Here is a 22,027-nt window from a genome sequence, read left to right on the forward strand (position 1 = left end):
TACCACTGTTACAAGAGCATCAAAAGCTTTCCAAACTTGTAGCTGGAGTCAAAAAAGAAAAAGAGAAAGTAAAAACAAATGAAAAAAGAAAGAACAAAAAAAAAAAAAAAAAGAAAGAATGAAAGGAGAGAAAAAGAAAAGATAGGCCATCCTTATATTTAAAGTATGCAAATCAAATACTTGACATTTGCATTACTAATTTTAGTGCTTTGATAGAAGTTACCAGACTTTAAAGCCTCAGATATCACCTCAAACAGCTAAGGAAAAAAGGAAAGACTTCAAAGTGAATAATTACCTGTTGATGATGTATTATATTTAAAGGCTCTGGCTGTGGATTAAAGCTGGTTTTAGGATTGTTAATAGCCTGCCGTAAACAACTAATGAATCAAAGAAAAGGAACAAAAAGCAGCTCTAGTTGAAGGACATTCCCATTAATACCAAAGGCCAGAGTCTAAGTGTTAAGTGTAACACAATAAAATACAGTTATTTCACACTAGAGTGTATAAGAATTTAGAAAAATGGTCACAAGTGAACTATTAGAGATTGTCCTTTGAGCTTTGTTCTCAAAGCCCTTTGATGCCATTAACAGTACCAGGTTTTCCAGCCCTCTGTTAGGTGGGTTTTTTTGCAGTTTATGTGCAATTTTTATGGTGTATGATGAAGAGAATAGGTCTGAATCCGAAGAGCTGTACCTACAGCAGTGATAGAAACAGCAAACTTCCAGAGAGAAGTAAAAGCTCAAACAAGGAGGCACAGAGCAGGAAACAGAGAGAGAACAGCTGAAAACAGTGGAGAATAAATTGTAGGTCTACAGGGATCTCTCTGATTTGGAGCTGTTAAGAATCTTGATGAAATAGGAAAGTCAGTGATTTAAAGGGGGTGTTTGGGAGAAATTATCTCGACATACTTCAGCTAAGTAGATGACAGCAGTGCTTCAATCATAGTCCTTCAATCATGGCCCATCTTCTCCCCACCACAGCAAAACCTTTTAAGCTGTTGGCAGCGTTCACATGAGTAACAGTGGAAGACCCTCATTTCATACTAAATGGAGCCCTGATTTGAGAAGCTTTAAAGAGGGAAGGTTATTTTTATTTGTGTTGGAATTGAGATAAGGGAGAACTTTTCAAGGGAATGTACTGTTTCTCTTTGAAAATCATTTTGAGAGAATTAAAGCACAGCAAAAACACTGTGAGCTTGCAATGCATTAGGATGATATTGATACGTACATATGTGAGTGTGTGGCATGGTGCTAAATGACTGTTCATCTTTTGTCAGATCTAAACTTTTAAGGCTGCTAGATTTTCTCAGTGCTTAGGAATTGATTGAAAATAAAGGAAAGCAAAACGTGGATGACACAAATGCACTGAAGAGCTTGTGGGCATTTCTAATGAGAGTGATTATTTTTAAGACTGAAGAATCAATACATCTTAATAAAAAACCCACAAAAACAAAACAAAACAAAAAAACAACCAACCCCCCCCCCAAAAAACCCAACAAAAAACAAAAACAAAAACAAACCCAAAAAACCCAAAGCAACAACAAATCACAACCAGACAAAACTAATTGCCCTAGAAATGACCTACAGATCATCTCTGTCTTTCTGCACTTTGCGGTGGATTGAGATCATAGTGTATCTTCCTGAGACAAGTTTTAAAACCAGCCTGGCTATTTGGCAACCACCATATCCAGTCTGTGGCAGGTCTGAATCACGAAATTTTTAGGGTTAGAAGTGTCCCCTGGAGATCACCTTGTCCAACCCCCCTGCCAAGGCAGGGTCACCTGGAGCAGGTTACACAGGAACACTTCGGGTGAATTTTGAATGTCACCAGAGAGGGAGGCTCCATGCCCTCCCTGTTCCAGTGTTCCAGTTCCAGTTCTGTTCCAGCCTGTTCCAGTACTCTGCCACCCACAAGGTAAAAAAGTTCTTCCTCGTGTTGAGGAGGAACTTCTTATGTTTCAGTTTATGGCCACTGCTCCTTGTCCTGTCTCTGGCCATCACTGAAGAGTCTGGCACCACCCTCTTGGCACCTGCCTTTGAAATATTTACCTCCATTAATGAGATCCCCTCTCAGTCTTCTCTTCTCTAGACTGAACGGCTCCTTCAGCCTCTCCTCATAAGAGAGATGTTCCAGACCTCTGATAATCTTTTTGGCCCTCCACCGGACCCTCCACAGCACCTCCTTGCCTTTCTTGTACTGAGGAGCCCAGAACTGGACACAGCACTGCAGATGTGGCCTCACAAGGACTGAGTGTATGGGCAGGATCGCCTCCCTTTACCTTTGACCACACTCTTCCTGATCCACCCCAGGATACTACTGACCCTCCTGGCTGTAAGGGCTTTGCCACTTCATGGCCAGCTGCTCATCCACCAAGACACTCAGGTAATTCTCCAATAGGTCTGCTCCCAACCTGTGCTGGTACTTAGGGTTTTTCACCTTGCTCCACTTAAGCAAGGCCCACTGGCTCTAGGTCTGTCTGGGAAAGACTCCAGGATTCCCAACCCCAGCAGGAGAGATGTTATGTGCCTGAAGTGCTTCCTTGACCACAGGATGCAATATGGTAAGAATTAATTAGTTTTTGAGAGGGAAGACTACTTTTTTCAACAAGAATATGTCACTGGTTCAGTGCTGGGACCTGCTCAGCCATTCTTCATGACATCATTCACACTGAACGAGGAGTCATTGGTCAGCTCTCATCTCGGAAAGGATTGCTAATGTACACCTGAGGTAAAAATCAGGCTACACAAACTGCCTCAGAAACATTAAGGATATGAGAGAGAGAATGAGTCAGCTTGTGAAAAGTCAGAAAGGGGCAGTGTACACATGATGATGGGGGCAAGGCTTTCCTCATGATGCACAGGGTTGCTACTGAGTGTCTGCTCCTCTCCACAGGGGTGGCTCCTGAGGGACCTGGCACTCTCATATATCAATACATTCACTGGCTTATATCCTCGTGGCAGGAGTTCATTTTATAATGACTACAAAACTAAACAGAGAACAAAAGTGTCCCAGCTTCATTTTGAGTATTGGTCCTTCCCTACCAGACGCTGGATTCCTGTCTCCCACCATTCACTCTCTTGGAGACAGGTGGCCTTCCAGGGGCTGCAGTCCCATGGGAGGCAGTGAGTCAGTTCGGTGTCACATCAACACTGGAGAAGAGTCCCTTCCACTGCCCCATCTCACCATCTTCGTATTGCCCTTGCTGTCTCCTGACTGTAAGCTCCTCCTGCTTAGCCTGTGTGGGCTTATGGAACCCTACTTCAGATGATTTAATTCCAAATTTGGCAGAGGACTAACACAGCAAAAATGGCTCAGGGAAGTTTCTGATGAGGATAGAGCTGCCCCAAAAGAGGGTGGGGCAGCACTGGGAGATTCTCTGAACAGATGGAAGAGTATGAAAGGAGGGAAGGATAGAGGAGACTTGTCTTTTTTTCAGACACATAAGCTGTGAAACAGCACACAAAGGCATTTTTCTGAGTTTACTTAGAGTCCCTGGAAAGAGGCAGGCAGTCTGAACTGTGGAAGCTGAGCTGCTCTCTAGGAGTTTCAAAAAAGATAGCCTGAACAATAAATGTGGATGACAAAACAAACATTTGGAAGCTAAAAGTTAAATGAAGTGAAGTCCAAGCATAATCCTTAGCACTACAGGTAAATGTTCATCATTACCCCTGTATTCACTGTTTGCATGCATGTATTTGACAGCTGTCTGCATCTTTGGGGTTCCTTAGTAGGCCACACATATTTCTGTAACAAGCTGGCAGTTTCCATGTCCTGTTTAATCCTTGCTGTCCATAGTTTTTGCTGCTTGCTTTGAGGATTACATCCTCCGTGGTGGTTTATGGTTAAATCCCAGAGCTCTGGAAAGTCCCACACTCAGTTTGCCAAAGCTTGCCATCTCTGTGCATCATTTGTTTGTGCCACAGCAATGCCCAAAGGCCCCTTTGTGCAGAGCAGCATCTGTGGCTGGTACACTCACAGCTGTTTGTCCCAAGGTCCAAGACGAACTCTCACAGCCCCATCCCTTCCTCTTCAGTGCACAATGTTTTCAGTCATCATTAAAGCTTAATATGTTTCATTTGGCACCATTGTGAGAAATCTATCTTGTTTGGGGAAAAAAATATTTTATTAAACCCAAAGCAAAGACATAGCCACTTTTGGGTGATGTTGTTGATTATTCACAAAATGTCATTCCCGAGTTGTCTTGTTTGCCAAGTGTGGGACATATGTTAGTAATTGACAATGAGCAGAGTGGATCTCTTCTATAAATGGCTGTTTCAAGACACGACTGGTAATAAAATAAAGGGGCCAGGGGTTCCTCAGAAGATCTAACACTGTACCTACTTTAAAGCTGTTAATGCCAGCAGGCAAGATTTCTTCTCCCCCTTTCTCTTCCAGACTGCTTTTCTTCCTGTAAAACCTCAGGCCTGTTCCTCATTTTTGCTTATGTTGCAACAGACAGGTTTTCGTTTCTTCAGGAGACAGCTAGCTGAAATCTATGTCTTGTGTCTTTGAGTACACTTTCCACCAACATTTGTGCTAGCCTTAGCTGAACAACTCTACTAATGACATACAATGATTTTTAGGGACCAAAAAGGAGGAGATAGTTCCATTACTTAAAATTACTAAATTTTTCCTATGGATTCTAACTCTTCATTTCAGTTGTACTGCAGAGATGTAAAGTATCATAGATACTTTAAAAGAATCAGGGTCCTGAATTTGTCTCATGTTTGCTTTAATGTGAAGACATTAATTCAGATGACATAATTTCTGAACATATCGGTGGGTTGGAAGGGTTTGAACATACAAATAATTACTTAAGTGTGCAATGCTGCAAAGTCTTTTGTTGTCACAGACCTGTTTGCTCAAGGAAGTTATTGGTCTTCAGTAATGGAGGTAGAAATAGGCTTTTAAGAAACCCAAGTACCACTGGATATTGAATGGAAAGGACAACACAATGCACACAATGAGAAAGGTGCCACCTGTATAAAGCTCTCTCTGGTTTGTTTGATATTTTGTGGGTCAGGATTGTGGGGCTGTTTGGGTGGCTGGTCAGATTTTTTTCATGCAGAATACTGGTAGGTTTGGGTGTGGTAGTGGTAAAATGATGTGTAAGTCGGTGCTGGAAATCCATCCTTCTCGTGAGTTGGCCTAGTCTATCAGCTAGCAAGGAGAGGAAAAAAGAAGGTGCAGATGACTGATGCATAGTTATACCTGCCCTTTATGATGTGCCTATCTTTCATGTGTTAGTGGGCTCCACATTGCAATGTGACACTTGTGTAATAGAAGAACTGGTTTATATTTTTTGCATGTTCTTTCCAAAGCAACACCAGCTGATGTGATCCACCCCAATAAACATTAGCTAACTATTCCAATATGTTCTGTCTGGGGTGTTGTCTAAACCAGAAAATGATGCAAAATACCGCATCCCACTTCCCAGGCAACAGCCATGGCTAAATTGGTGCATGATTTATGCACCAAAAGCAGTAGCAGCCCAAGGAGCACTGAGGTCAGCAGGAATTGTTCCACTGACTTTAAAAGGCATCATCACAAGGCACCTGAGACAATGTCAGGCACTGATTTTACCCCAGAAGTGAACACGGATTATGAGACAATTCTGAGAGCCTGACTTCTCTCTTTTATTCCATCTGGTGAGTAACAATTCCAAACCAGAGATGTCCTGGCTCAGGAGACGTGGTGTTGCTTGGGTGCAAATTGAGCCAAACCTTAGGTATTTTCCATTTGTCTCAGCCTCCAGGATGTGAAGTTTTCCCTGGCCCTTGGGTAGAGAATGCAGGTTAGTGACTCCATGTGGAGTCAGCATTTGTTGATCTGCTTTCCAGTTTGTATTAGTTGTCTTCTCATTAAAGGAGGAAGGAAAGGCAAATTAGATCACTTTTTTGGAAGGAGGGGGAACTGATTTATTGTTATTACCTACTTCATATCTATATAAGTCCCAAGCATCAGCTCTTGTGCATCAAATAAAGTAAAAAATTCATAAATAGAAGGTCTGATCCCTGCTTCTCTGCACCCACAATTTTAACACTAATGGATTTCCATTCAACTGTTGGACTCATCATTTATACACTTTGTATAAGGATGGTACAGCCTGACAACATCGCTGGCCTGGTAAGAAGTCAGAGAAAATGTTCTAGCAGGGCTCAGGCACCATGACCACTGCTTGGAAAAAAGCTCAACCAACTAGCAAAACTGCAGAAGTAAAGTATCCCATGTAAAGCAAGGAAGGACCTCGATACCGGAAGGGTTGAGCTATTACTTTTCAGCTCAGAATTAAAATTTCTTATTGAATACTTTCATGCAAATGGTAATGCAATGCTAATCTAGAGAGGTTGGATAAAGTAAAGGTTTTATTTTCAGCTCTCCCAACTATACTCTGTTAAATTACGTCCTGGTAGCACACGAGTAACAGTGATTTCAATCCTGTGGCTCTCAAATGGTGGGTAAAAACATGACAGGGCCTGAGCTTCTCCTCTCTGCCCATTCTTTACTGCTACATGAGTTATCACTATCCAGGGAGCAGCAGGAGAAGGCTGGAGAGGTAACACTGAGCATTGTGGATGAGGGAAGTCAGGCATGACAAAGTTAACCATTACCACCCAACATTTGATTTCTTCTATACACTCTTTGCACTGAAGACAGCCAGAGACAATGGTATTATGTCATTGTTATTGCTGACAGTAATGCCTGTATTGGGATATATGTTTTGCTGACAGCAGTTGAAATCTTGGAGGTATTTGCCATTGGGAACTTGGTCCCATCCCTCCTGGTTTGTTTATTATTTGCAGCTCCAATGCTTTGGTCTCTCAGCCAGCTGGCTTGTGTGGAAAGGGGATTCCTGGAAGAGAAGGGTTAGGCTGGCTCAGGCCTTGGGGGGTTGTTACCATGTCAATGATTGTGCACTTGACACTGACATGCTGGGTGATTTAGGACCAAACACTTGCTGTCTTTGCCTCCATTTCCCTCCAGTGACATTGTTAATGGTGGTGCTTACTTTACAAACTGCATGGATGTGTACAGTTGCCAAGCTCTCTATGAGGCAATGAATGACATCGATTAGTTGTTTTGTACAGGCCCAACACTGAGAAAGAAAAAGGTTGTTTCAGTCATTGTGGCACTGAGTTCATTATGTTTCTCCATCCATCTTGAACATCTAGCCTTGTAGGGCATGAGTCAGAAACAGTTGTGTACTTAGCCTTCCTGTGTTCAAATACAGAAATGACCTGTAAACATGGTGATGGTCAGCATTTATCATCTGATTTATCAAAAGATTAAAATATCCTGTGCTTTTACTGGTTATATTTACTCTGGCCCCGGTATGCAAGATTTTCCTTTGCTTGCTTAATGGACTTGTAATTAAACAAAGACAGAAAGAAAGAAAACAACCCCAGTAATTCTATTTGCTTTCTTAGTGCTCACACTGTTTCTCCATTATTTAGTCTTCTCCAAATTTCTCTGAATTTTACACTAAAGATAAACTTCTGCTTCAGTTTGAGGTTAGAAGCAAATTTAGCATAGACTTTAACAAAACCAGAAGAGACCTCAGTGTCTTGCCAAAACTTTTTAAAGATGAAGATGCTGAGTTGCTTAGATGAGATGATTTGGATTCTTCATACTGTGAATTGGTTTACTAAATACAGACATAATGCATATAAAAAGGGGGAAAAAACCCCCTAGAGTGTCATGTTAATTGAACAGGGAAAAAAAAGCCTCACTTGTTTGTGATTTACACTGATTAAACCAAAGTCTTCTGGATTACTGTGCATTTTCCTCAATATAGGAAAAGCATACAGGGGAAAATTGGCAGTTGATTATGACTATCATGGGTCCACCAGTGTAATAGGAACCAAAATTTTGCAGTATGGCATGGTTTCTTTGAGCAGCATTTTGGAGATGTCAGATACATGGGGTTTTTTTGCACAGACTGGTGTGTGGCCTTGGCATCATCTATAGCTGCATTATATTTGATAAGGGATGCTAGAAATTAAGACCTTGATACAGGCTGTCATTCATACCTTTTCAGGGTGGGGTGAAGGTATGAAATCTCTTCATTAAAGAAGAGCCAAATCACATTACTGGAGAAGATCATGTTACTGGACTTCATCCACTTCAAGAATCTCTGGCATTGTGCTTGCTTCAGGACTGCCTCCAAGATGTGAAAGAGGAAAAAGACCTGCTGGAAAGCCCATGGTTGTGTCCTCTTTAACTCAAGCAATGACCACTGTAGCTTCCTTTCCCAGTTGTTTCCTCATGATTCATTGGTCCTCCTGGACCCAGGCTCTGAGATTTCAAAGCTCTTGGCAGCCCACCAAGCTCTGAGGGAAGAGGTAGTACATGTGTATGATGAAAAGAGTGAAGGCTTTACGGTATCAACTCTGTTTTCCCTTCCTCATGCAGGTGCTCACTTATCACTGTAATTTTCCTGAAAGATCAAAAAATAAAGTCTTCCTGGATTTGTAGCAGTAAAAGGTTGTTTTTACTGCAGAAATGTGACACCATAAGAGTTAAAGTAAATCCCATTATTTTGGTTCTTCATGGTGCAGCTGCCTTGCCATATTTAATACTGCACTGTTACCAATATTGTGCAAAGGCTTCAGTACAAATTGGGATTAACAAGTAACAGTGACATCACACAATAGCAATAATCTAAAGTAAATTACCTGTTCTTTCTACCTTCCTACCTTTCCTACCCTCCTACCTTCTTCTGTTCTTTGCCTTTGCTTTTCTGCTCTGGCTGAATTACAAAATGCTCTAGGCCATGCATTTTCTTGAGGTGACTGCAATTCTGCAGTAGCAAGCATTTCTGCCCTTTAGCTGTTAACCACATGGTGCTTCAAACAAGACAGCAAACCACTAGGAATGTCAGCTGCATCCCACCCTACTGGGAATTTAACAATTTTCCAAAGACAAAAAAATATTTTCCTTGGCTGATATTTTACAATAGCAAATAATAATAATAATAATGCTGTGCTTTAAAAATATTTTTACTGATATACAGTGTTCAGACTCCAAGGATTTTCTAACCTTGGAGTCTGAACATTGTATATTGCTTACTTTTAATCAGGTCTGATATTGTATGAAAAGTTTTGTATTATCCTTTGGAAAAGACAATAACACAAATGAAAATGGATTCTCAGCCAATGCAATCCAGAATTCGTTAGCTTTATTGAAGTGGAGGATCAGTTTTGTTTTCTTCAACCCACCTATGTGAACATTACTCTAGGGGAAAAGTGGGTGTTAGCATCTTTTCATAAATAATAACTTGGCTATCAAGAATCCAAATGATTCATACTGAGATGTTTTACTTTGTAAAGCAGAAAATGAGGGTTCCATACCTTTGTAACTCTGGTATGTGTTTCAAGAAGCAACTGAAGGTACATATTCAGTGTCTTTGAACCTGTTGGGCCACTGCCTCTTTCCTTTTCCTTTTCCTTTTCCTTTTCCTTTTCCTTTTCCTTTTCCTTTTCCTTTTCCTTTTCCTTTTCCTTTTCCTTTTCCTTTTCCTTTTCCTTTTCCTTTTCCTTTTCCTTTTCCTTTTCCTTTTCCTTTTCCTTTTCCTTTCCCTTTCCCTTTTCCTTTCCCTTTCCCTTTCCCTTTCCCTTTCCCTTTCCTTTTTCCCCCACGTTTCTGCTTTCTTCCCTCTTTGTACTTTTTATTTGTATGTGTGATTTTGTGTTTTTTAATGTTGTCTATCTGGAAGCAAAGCAAACACTGGCTTTCTTTCTTTCTTTCAAAGGAGATTTTGGTTGAGGTAGTGATAAAACATTTGTGGTGAGCAGCAAGGGACCATCTGCAAGGCCCCTTAAGCCCTGGGTTTAAGACACCCATGAGCAAGGGTTCAATGCTTAAAAAATTATTCAAAAAGTAAGCATATCAGTGAGATGCACCGAAAGCAAAGCCTCCTAGAGTGCTTCTCTCAAAGCTGTTATTTAAAGCTGTTATTTAAACCTTTTTTTGCTTCAACCCATATGGCTTTGAACAGAGCTTCTGAGCATGTCTGGGTTAAAGCTGCCGTCTATTTTACTTGAGGACAGCCTGCTCTCCCACTTCTTCAGCTACTGGCCTGCAGGCAGGAAGATAAAGACCAACCTTGTATCATGTGCAGGGACTGCAGCTTACTGGGAAGGCCCTGGACCTACATCATCCGTCAGACCTGCCATTAAATCAAAGGCAAATTTCTCATGAATGGCCTTCCCACAAGTTCTGCATCTTGACTATCTGCAAGACACATTCACGGCCACTGTTAGGTGTGAAACCTGCTGAAGATGACTGCCCCCTCTGCATGAACATGGCAGGGACCTGAGAGAATGGTTCTTTGTGCTTTCACTTCTGCTTGGCAAGTGAGGGTTGCCTTTTCACTGAAGAGCTGGGAAAATCAGCCCCTTCTCCAGTGTCCTGATGCTATGGCTAAGGCACCAAAGGGATCTGGGAGAAAGGCGATGAAGGCAGCAAGAGCCACTCATGCCTGCTCTGTGTTTCAGGAAGCTCCACACTCCAGGTGTCTTTCTCCCTGTTGGTCCTGCATTGCAGTTCTTGCACCTGCAATGGCTCTGCCACCCTGAACTGGGACTTCCCAGCTCTCATATGTGCTACTTGGAGTGGGAGAGGATGAAATGTGAAGACCTGACTGTGTCTGCTCCAGTTGCTTCAGTTTCAGTAACACTGCCCAGGCTCTTCAACTGCTGCCTGCAGCCTGCTTATCACTGTGCTCGCTTATCACATTGCTGGCAGGCATTTTGACCCTGAGTATGTAGCACTGCAACAAATTTGGGATTTTGGTTGTGAACTTGTCTGCTCTAGTGAGCTTAGAAGGTCCTGATCCCTCCATCACAAGAAATTTACAAGGCAGCCAGAAAAGGTTTAGAGATGGGCAACAAAGATGAACAAAGGTACAGAAAAGCTCTGTATGAAGGATGACTAAGCTAGGACTTATGTATATGGAAAGGAGATAAAGAAGGAGGAGGAGGTGATACATTTACAAAAAAAAAAAAAATCTTGAGTGGCATGGAGAGAATGAATAGATAGATTTTTGAAACACCTTTCCAGTATAAGAGGTTGGAGACACCAGATTAGGCTAATAAAATAGTAGGGATCCAAACAAACCATCTCAGTCAGCTGACCCATGGATCTCCTTGACAAAGGATGGTGTGGGTGCTAAAGTTTTTAGGATTTCAAGGACAGGCAAGAGATTTAATGTAGGTGTACATTACTCTTACATGTACACTGGGAGCACTGACTACATAGAAACCACAGCTTAAACAGGAGGTTCCTGTTCTGAAAATGGAAAATGGGAGCATGTTACAGGGAGTTTTCATATATGCCTGTTCACTAGGCATCTGCTGTTGGTGTGGTGGGAAGTAGGGTAAAAGGACCCTCAAAGTGACATTTTACTGTTTTCCTTCTGTTTCTCACAGCAGTGAAAAGTCTGCTAAGCTGTAGAAACTATGAGTAGGCTTTAGGTCACTTAATTTTAACCCTCAGAAAACAGAGACTCTAGTTACCCATCTCCCAGAAATCAATGTCATGGAGGGCACACCACCCACCCTAAGATAGGTATTCAAAAGGACAGATGAATCACCATCTTCAGCTACCTTTTATTTCTGTTTTCCCAGGGAGTCTGGACAGCTGCCTTGTGTTGGATGAGTAGTTTCTTTCTAACTTCAGTTAATCTTACTTGAGTGAGAGTGATCCTGATTAAAGTGGGTTTTGGCAGTAGGTTTAAGGCCTTTTTCTGCAAGGCTTCAAATGCCACTGTGTTAAGGCTAGCATTTATTAGATGTGTCCTTTGAAAAAAGCTCCTTGAGCATGACTGGGAATTTCAGTCATCAAAGGTCAGTGGTCTGCAGCAACAAAACCAATCAAGCTCTACCTGGGGTCTCAGGAAGCTCTGTTTCAGTGTGTGGGACTTCTGATATTTCACTGCCTATTTAGACACAGCACCTGAAACTAATTAAAAGGAAGGTGACTGATAGCTGAGAGACAGAGATTACTGGCTTGTGTTGTACTGTCCAGAAACATTACATGACCATTCCCAGCTGTTGTTCTGGCATGGGGTACACCAGCTGTCTCATCAAATCACACCATGGAATAACAGCACAGAAATCTTCCATATTATCCTGCTGTAAGGAAACAACTCCTACTGACAAGACCCCAAAACCAGAAAAGAATATCTTGAAAGCCAGTATTTTTTTGCTTCCTCTGATTACATTTTACCTTCCAGGAAGCAGATGTAAACACAGTCCACATTCATTCCAGCTTCGTAATCACCAGCCTTTGTTTTTGTAAATGTATCTAAACTGCTAACTTCATTTTCACATCACTTAAATTACTTGGAAAATTCTTTCTCATCCAGATTGCCAATATGTAGTGTGACAGACTTTGGCACTATTGGAGCAGTGTACCCTGCCTGCCTTCTGTGAATGCTTCTGTGGATGTGTTAATCATTACAGCAGAACTTTCCAAACCAATTAGATATTGCTGAATGTTATATGCATATCAATTAAGTGAAATACATGCCTTTTTTTTAGTTCCGCCTTTTACAAGAGATTGTGACGTTCGAGATGTAAAATCAAATTTGTACTAGAATTTAGATTTCATAGGGACAGACTTAGTAAAAGCCAAGATCAACAAAAATAGCCCTATTCTATTTTCTTTTTCTAAATTTGACTGGAGGTAATTCTTTAAATGTGTAACCAACATCTTATCAACACAAAGCTACCGTATTTGATCCCAGATATGAAACTGGCAGGAAATGGGTTACTACAACAAAATGCAGAAATGAGCTTTCACCAGCTTGCCTGAGGAAAAGGCTAAAAATCTTAAAAATGTACTTTAATTGTAGTTGAATTTGAAAAAAGGAAAACTAACAGACGCTATTTGATATTTAGATGTGGAAATAATAATAAAATCTATGAATACTAAAGCTTCAGGGTCTTACAGTGTCACAAACCCAGAATAATACCACTGAATACTAAATTCTGCTGATACAGAAGTGGTGGAAGGGTAGAGTCACATCTGAGGTATTTTTTTACCTGTTGTGTTTAACCTGGACAGACCTTTACCTACTATGGTCATTGCTGTGTGTACAAAGCTCAGACATCAGAGCTTTCTGTCTAGAGAATATGAAGCAACACTATCCTTAGGTAAAGGAAGCCCTAAACACATTCAAAGACTACACAGTGTGGAAGAAACTCATCATTTAAGCCAGTGTGGGTGGCTGAATACTCTGAATACTTTTATGGATCTTTTAAAAATTATGAGCTGGCAGCATCGTACCTTACCTACTACCCGGAATGCTATTTCGTGCTGTCCATGAGCAAGGCTTCCTGGGGGACGTAAGGCTTGTCGAATGAGTAAGAGCCAGCAGAATTTAGACACCTTCCTCCCCTTCACTTCAGTTAAAATTAGGCACAGAAATGCCTCTGTGGGTTTGGGCCTGGTGAGCAGTGAGATATGGCAGGGAATCAAAGTGACCTGCAGGATCAGTGTGGCAGCTGAGTGGCTGCAGTGGGTGTTTTGTGGCAATGCTGGTGGCAGATGGACCAAAGGAATTGTCTCTGGATGCACCACGGCTGTTCTCCTCTCTGTGCAGAAGCCCACGCTCACCTGAGGTTGATGGTGACTCTCTAGGATGGATGGGAATTATAGTTGACCAAGTAAATTTTTTTTGTGCTTGCTGCCCCATCAGCTCTCTGAAGAAAGTGTTTTCTTAGAAGCGTTTCTAGAAGTCCTCTGCAAGTTGGTGATGTGGCACTTTTTAGGAATTTGCAAAAAAGTGATACTGAGAGCATCCAGACGAGGGTTGGACAGTGTACAAAGACAGCTTCCAAGAAAAAGGCTAATATCAACAAATATAGGTCGGGCACACATAATCGTTTATCTGCTCTGGTCACACTAACAGTAAAGAAGTTGCAAACATATGCAGATGACATGCTGAGTGTACTTCAAAGGCTTTTTACAATTCCTTAGCTTGGACAGAAGCAAGGACACATGGGCGCCAAGGCAGACACAGGAATCTTCCCCAGACAGCCATTTCTTAGCCTGGCATTGCATCTTGATTACTCTGTTTCAGAAAAGGAGAGCTGCCATAATTACCTGGTTCCTTTGCTGTTATAACTGACACTAAGCTACATGGTTTTATGGTTGCATTTAATTTTCCAGCGCAAAGGAAGGGAGAGAAGCCTAGGGCAGGGGAAGGCTGGACATGGGTTTTAGCTGAAATAATCTGTAGGGCTGGGCAATTTAGATAGAGAGCCTTCAATATCCAGTGGAAGGATTGCAGAAGTGCCTTCCAAGAAGGAAGGAAGAAGAGGCTGCTTCAGACAATGTGCTGGAAGTTTGTGTGAGGGGCAGGCTGTCCTGCTGCTCTCTCAGGGTCATCATCCAAGAGCCATGCTGGGGGCAGAGAGACACAAGCAAGCACACAGAATGGTTAAAGGCTGGCCCGCAAGGCCAGGAGCTGGGCAGCATGGGGTCAAGTGTCATGCCTGCTGGGAGGGCCATGTCCCCGTTAACCCTGTTCAGAAATTGCCAAATCACTTTGCAAATGCTCTGAGGGTTTGCTGTGAGCCTTTTGTGGCAGAGATGTGCACCTGGGCTCATAAATGATGTGCACCATCTATGAAGCAGCACTGGTATGGTTAAGTCTCAGTGAATTTTCTTTTTTTTTTTTTCCAGACAGATAAAAGATCCCTTACAAATCTCTTTCAGGTGTAGTTCCAGTATATTTCCTGCACTGGATACAGCTACAGATTTCCTATCTTTCCAGAAACAAAGGTGCCACAAGGGTTGTGAACAAGAACAGGTAGCAAATAGTGCTGAAAATCCCAGAGAAATGTCATCATAAATATCTGTTGATTTTGGAGCCATGTAAAAATGATAAATGAGCTCAGCTTCAGTAAAAAAGAAAAAAAAAAAGTATAAGCCTCTACAAGAAAAAAACCTTGCACCTTTATAAAATCCTTCCTGAGATTGTGATTTTTCCAAAGCGCTGTGAGTTGAAAGTTGTTTTTCTTTCAACAACTACAGCTGTGATTCCAGCTGTCCCTCCTGAATGTTATTTGATTCAGGAAGCCTTTCATGCTGAGAACTGACCTTTCAAAGGGATTCATATTGTGTGTTACCCCTTTTTGTGCTTCATTATGTATATGCTGATGAGCTGAGGGTGGCGGCCAGGTGATAAATTGCTAGCAAGTGATAAATTGCTAGATAACCTACTCATTAGCTGGAAGGCTCATAAGTGAAGTAGAGAAGAAAGAACTGTGAAGATCAAGGACTGTTAGTAGAAGCTGATGAGAGGTCCTGTGGAACAGGATTAAAATGAGTAAGTCACAACCTGACTGTACTGGTGGGTGTTGCATGTAGTTCATGCTGCTTTTTGACGGGGTGGCTGGGCATTCCCACCATGACTGGAAGATTTTCTTCTTTAGCTCTTTGCACGTGTGAACTTTTGCGCTTAGGAGTGTAAATAGATTGCTCAGCCTGTGTGTACCACTGTAAAACTGTGCCACTGTAATCTTCAAATGAATAGCAATGGTGTCTGCTATGAGGAAAAAAAGTCTTCTCGTTGGGGAAGCAAGAGATGGGTATTAGGTTGATGCTGACTCCAGTGTGGCTTGACATGCAGTTTGATGTGTAAGGCCATGCAGTATAGCAATGGCAGCTTCCACCTAAGGAAGGCTCCCCTCCTTGTTGAAGAAACCCTTAATTTTAATAAGACTGATTGTCCTTTCCTGCACAAGATAAAAGCATTGCACTTGTTTGTTACCTGTGAATACTGGTAAAATATCTGTAGATAAACATTGCAGTTTCTGGCACTATCTTTTGGAGTTCTTGAGACAGCAAATGCTTTTCTAGGTGAGCATGGTTGGTGGAAGTCACCCCTCTGCCATAGCTGGCAAAAACTCATACATAGTGCTTTAATTTAGTTAAAAAAATTAGTTCTTGAAAACTGCCTCCTGAGAGAAGCACTTTTAATTAGCTGGGCTTTCCTGAAATGAGTAGGTGCAAATAAGTCAATTTAATTACTTAATGCAGCAGTCTTCTCATGTAGGCAGTTGAGGATTTTTCTTGTCTAAAACTATTTCTGAGAGAATTAGGACTTCTGGTCAATCAGGGCTGGCAATCAGTGTGACATTATCTGTGTTTTTCCTGGTATCAGAGTGAGATTGGTTTCTTGCCATCATTTTTTGGCAGCACAAGCCACACTTGCAAATGAGACAATACTGGAGTCAGACACAGACTTATGGATCCCCTGTGGCTGTCTCCACACCTATGAAAAAAATGCATCATATTAGCAATGACGCACCAACTTTGGGAACTGTTCCAGGAGCTGTCCCTGAAGCATCCAAGGAAGATAAGAGTTAAGTATATGCTCCTGGAAACAGAAGGGCAAAGACATAAAGCACGTTGAGCCCAGGCTACCAACCTGCAAGGATGCTGTGCACAGAATAAGCCTAGGAGGAACCATAATATGTTGGGGCCTTCACAGCTTTGTCTGCAGTGGGAGATTAGTCCAGGCTTCTGTATTGTGCCTACAATACAAGGCTGGGAGCAGGTAACCTCCTACCTGCAGAGGTTCCCATCTGCAGTGACTGTAGCCTGGAGGAGTTTGTACCATCTGCAATGGACCATCATAAAACACTCTTAGACACAGAAAACTGTGTATGTTGCTATTGAAGTGCTGGTGTTTGACAGAAAATACTTTTATTTATAGTCAGTGCATCAATGGCTCACCTGAGGAAGCAATGCTTGTTCTCTAGACAGTGATTTTGAAGGCCCACCACTGCAAAGCTTTCCATTCACACATGGATCTGTGGTGATTCTAGTGTTTTATGCCCAAAGTTATTTTAGTGCCGCAGACAGCTGTATTTCAAATTCCAGGTGCCTGGAGAAGCACAGCAAGCAGTTAGCAATATATGAATGGAGATTAAAAAATACTTCTGAATACCTGTGCCTAGCAAACACTGTTGGTAGGGTGAGGGGCAAGTGGCACTGAGGACTTGTAACAGCCAACTTTCTGGACAGACTTTCCAGACCTCTGTAAAGGGTCATGAATACTAAGTTTCATTACTATTTTCTAGTTATGTACAGAGACATCTTAAATGCTGTCAAAGACCTTTAAGTGAAATGCAGTTTGAAGAGAGGCTTTTTTTCCCCCAGTTGAGCAATGGAGAAAACTGAAAGGGGAGTAGCCAATAAAATGACAGGCCTTTGGGGTCATCCAAAATAATCTTCATCTGAAAATTGGAAGCAGGAACATCAGGTTAAGAATGGGGTGAGAACAATTGTTTTGACAATGAAAGGACAGAAAGCGCTTTCCAGTCCTTAAAAATTACACTGTGGATTCCCACTCTGTGTCAGGATACTTATAGCAATACAGTCTATGCCACCGAGGTGGGAAGAACAGCAGGTAGGAGGAACAGGAAAAAATTACCAGTAGCAGAAGAGGTGGGTACTTGGTGCATATTGTGAGAAATCCATGCCAGGTAACATCTCCTTGTATATCTAACTTTTGATGAAAATAACATTTTAAGAACTTCCTGTTCTCTTCTCATCCGCAGAGTACTATTTACATCCACACAACCTGCTCCTCCTCTTCCTCCCCACCTTGGTTGGGCTATAGAGATGTTTATGAGGCCACTGGGGAACTGTACTAGTGAATTGATCAGAAGTCTTTAGAACTCCTTGCCAAAAAGCATAAACCATCCCTTTTCCTGAGCTAGTGGTTACCATGTATGTTTGCAAGGTACTGTTACTTCCAGCTCAAAGTTTCTGTGTGGAGCTTGCACATTCTTCCTCAGCTTGGGGGATCTAGCTTGGGGTGCCAGCACATGGTGTAGATAAGCCTGATTTATCCCATGTACTGGCCACAGATTTGCCTATACAAATCCTGACTGGATTTGTAAGATCAGGCCCATCTTTTGTTAAAGACACCTAAAATGATCCTGTTTTCCTGTGTTTAAGCATTCTCCTGACAGCAGTTTTTCATAGGACTTTGTAGAACTGCTTTAAAAAAACAGTTTCCTTAAAACTTTTCTTAAAACTTTGGTAAGTAGTAGGGACACACATAAATACATACATAATCCTGGGATTAGCAGCCTTGTGGATGCTATGCACATAATCCAAGCCTGTCACAGGGAGTTATGAGTATCCCATGAAAAAAAGCAGAATCATAGCAGCAGGCAGTGATCTGGTAATCTGTACAAGGTGGGATTGCTTCAGCCCCTCCTCATCCCCATTTAAGGTTTCTCAAAGTAAAAGATACACTGATAGTTACATTTTTGCTGTTTTCATTAGCCATTTGACTACATGAGTTTCAGCTGGTTTAATATAAAAATTTTGTTGATAACTTGGACTTTGAGTAGTTGTTACCATTTTTTAAAATGATAAAATCTATAAAAACTTGATACCATTAAAAAAATACAATATCTACAGAAAAAAGCTCCAGTATTAAGTTTGCTCAGGTTGTTTCAAAGAAAACTAGTTATTGCAGTGACTGTTGATCCAAAACACTTCACATGTGGGAAAGTTTAGCTGAAGAAAGAACAGTTCATATATATATAGATAGACATCTATAAAAATAGGCATATAACTTGACCATTTAAACTCATAATCATGAGTTTAAATAGTGAGGTCTAGCTCACTTCCTTTTCCCAGTATTTCATCTGCAGATTTATGGGTATAAACTCTAGGAGAGAGATCCAGTTTACATGTTCTATCCTGCTCCACCTGGCCTTTTAAGAAGGCTCCCACCAAGGTGGTTATCTCTTGGGATGGCACATCTTCATGTGGTGATGATAGGTTGTTCCCTTTTAAAGTATTTTTCTCTGGCGGTTCTGTGTTTTAGAGGAGCCAATTAAAAGCATACTCTTGGCAGGACATGGCTAGCTTTTTCAGCATATTATTAGTTTATCAAGGCTGGAACTTGCTAGATAAGCTCTGTTGCAGTATATGCCTATATCATGCCTCTGAGGCTTTTAAATGCACTGTAACTTAATGCTGGCTATCAATAGTATAGTAGTTTCTATATTTGGAATTTAAATGCTGTAAGATTTGGCTTTTTACTGGGTTCACTAGAAAGTTATGAAGAATTATGTGCCAGAACATATTTTTTTTCTTCAAGTTTAGGCCTTATTTTAAGAATTCTACTTTGGCTTCATGCTGAGGTCTATGTGCACACAGTTTGGGACATGGGGAACCACATCATGCCATGTGGCAGCCCCCATTATCTTTGATGGGATGAGAATTGGGGTGGATGTGCAAAAACTGGCCCTGACCCACATGCAGATGATCAACTATTGCTCTCCAGTGCTGTTCTGGCTTGGGATGAAATATAGCTGGGTAGTGTGACCAGGAATACAATGCTAGAGTTCTCTCCATGGAAGGATAGAGATAAGGGACTGGGAAGTGCTGGGTGGCTGCTGCTGGTGGTAATGCACTCTGCTGTGACATCATCCAAGTAAAGGATTTCCAAACCTATGTGTTCAACATAAAATATCCAGCATGTTAAAGGATCTTGGGATGTAAAGTATGTATTTGCCGCAGCTGTGCTAAGATCCTTCAAGCCAGGGCCCACTTAGTGCAGTTTGAATATTTCATACCTTTCTGGTTGTAGTTTAGCTTATTGTCTGCTTCCAGCTGAGTCAAATGAGTGCAAACAGATCAGTTTGTCTCTAAGGAAATGATTCCAGAAAATTGTGAGAGTCAGTTCAGTCCAAATACCATCTGCAGAAATGAAGATTTTAAAACTCACATAAGGTTGACCAATCTTATACTGCTCCTGTTTCCTCTCTAATGTTTTTCTTGGGTGAGCGTACAATTTTCTGGCACAAAGTCTAATTTGTTGAATAGATGCTGACATTGCAGCAATGTTCCTCAGCACATCCCAATTTCAAAAGCAAAAAATGACCCATTCCAAAGTAACGCAGATATTAATGAGCTTGTGTCACCAAAATCAACGTGTAACCCAAAACTTGAAGAAAAACTAGTTATAAAATAATTTGGGTCTTTGAGAACTTTGTCATCAGACATTTTCTTATTAATGTTGCTGCCATAGACTTGTAGCCAAAGCAAAACCGGCTAGAACTGTCACAAGAGCCAACTCTCCATCAGGTCAGCTCCACAGCAGTTCACAGAAGCATTGCCATCATTCATATTTTCTGTAGTTTGGTCAAGTGGCTGCCTGGTTGCAGCAGTTTTGGTGCTCAGCAGATGACAGCTCTGTACAGAGGCAAAGCTGGAAAATGTCAGCACTTGGAATAGGGACAAGAAGCAAGTTTGGGATTAGGAAGGTGCTAGAAGTGCCGATGAAGCACTGATTCGTGATTTTTCAGATATGTCTTTCAGGCTCATGCTACTTGTGAGGAAGAGCAGATGACTGGTTCTGCCCCTTTTTGAGAAAGAAAGAAGAGTAAAATATCAACAGTCACAATACACAGAGGTGTGCAGACATCCTCTGATTACTGTGGTGAGGCTCATGGAAACAAACTTATGGACTGCAGGTATACACCTGCTCAGCACTGAACACTTGCCTTCAGGCAATAGGATCACAGTCCTCAGGATGACTGCCATGATCTACTTATCCTTGAGTAAATAGTTAATTCCTCCTCTGGATAATGCATGACTAACGTTAGTGGGACACCCAGTTACTACTCGGAGCACAGTCAAAATGATCTTCCTACCACTTTGCTTTGCATCCCCCCATTTCTCTTCTTCATTTAACATTACCTCTCCCTACATTTCAGGGCTTCTTCTATGCAGGCACGCTGTAAGCATCAGATCTCCTCAGCATGTCAGTGTATCTATCTACTTTGTTCAACCATTAGTGACACAGTATCATTCATTTCTCTTATCCTACAGCACTGCCTTTTGTAAAAAAAAAAAAAAAAAAAAAAAAAAAAAAAAAAAAAAAGCCTTACTTCCTGGTCTTTCCCAAAGAAGACTGCAGCCTGCTGTGTTTGTCTGTAGTTAGCTTAAAGCTCTCTGAAAAAGTGGGGTCTAAGTCCCTTTTTATTATTTTTTTTTTAATCTAGACACTTAGTGCAGTGAGATTTATTTGAAATTAGGATATTAGTGAGACATATCTTAACCTCTTCACTGGGAATTGCTCACCTTGCTTAATGCCTTCGATAATATGACAAACCCAGTGAGCCATACTGCCTTTGGGTTGATCCAGGCTATGAAAAAACATTCAGGATGGAAAATAGTCCAGAATGTTCTCTTGTTAACACAGCTGCTTGTATTTGAAATTTAAAATATGATGGCTGTCACTTAAAATGTGATCTTTACCTTTTGTGCCTCCAATTCTCAACTCCATCCTGCTGCAATGGGAAGAGAAGGGGGAGCAAGAAAGCAACATCTGACTTGGGAGAGTCTCCATGGGGGTGAATTGGGGAGCATGATTCCTACACCGTGACATCTGCAGTCAAAGCTGAGAAACTTCCTGTGTAGAAGATGGCTGGTTTTCAGAAGTCAGTTTCTGAGTTTGACCCATTTAGAAGCCTCAGACAGTGGGTACTTTCAGTATGCAAAACATGTGCATGGTATTTTTGAGCAGTCTGCTTGCTGATGAGTTGCTGCATCACAAAGCTGCCTAACTGGAGCAGCATCATGCAGCAAGGCTTTCAAATGGGTGTCATTGTGACCCAAGCTGTGGTGGCAGCAGCAGCAGGGACCAGAGGAAATTTTGCATGTTTTTGAGTCTTAAGTCCAGATTCTGACTAACCCTTACATGGGTGCTGGTATCCAGGGATGAGCTGTTCTCAGACCCAGCTGGGTACGCTGCATATCTTCTTTCCTGCCTTGTGGGCTGAGGGAGGAAATAGTGTGAATTAATTGTGACTGGGATTAGAATTTGGCCCTTAAATGGCTTTATCAAACTGTGGGAAAGCAATAGTGTTGCCAAGTAGAGGAGGTAATGAAGGGTCATCACACTACGTACCTCCTCCATTTCAAAGCAGAGGAAGGCCTTTGTGTTGGCAATTCCATTCTCCTGACCAAAACAGAAAATGGTA

The sequence above is a fragment of the Chamaea fasciata genome, unplaced genomic scaffold, assembly GCF_029207755.1.
Source record: "Chamaea fasciata isolate MVZ Bird 193981 ecotype frontalis unplaced genomic scaffold, bChaFas1.0.hap1 SCAF_1, whole genome shotgun sequence".
NCBI classification, from domain to species: Eukaryota; Metazoa; Chordata; class Aves; order Passeriformes; family Sylviidae; genus Chamaea; species Chamaea fasciata.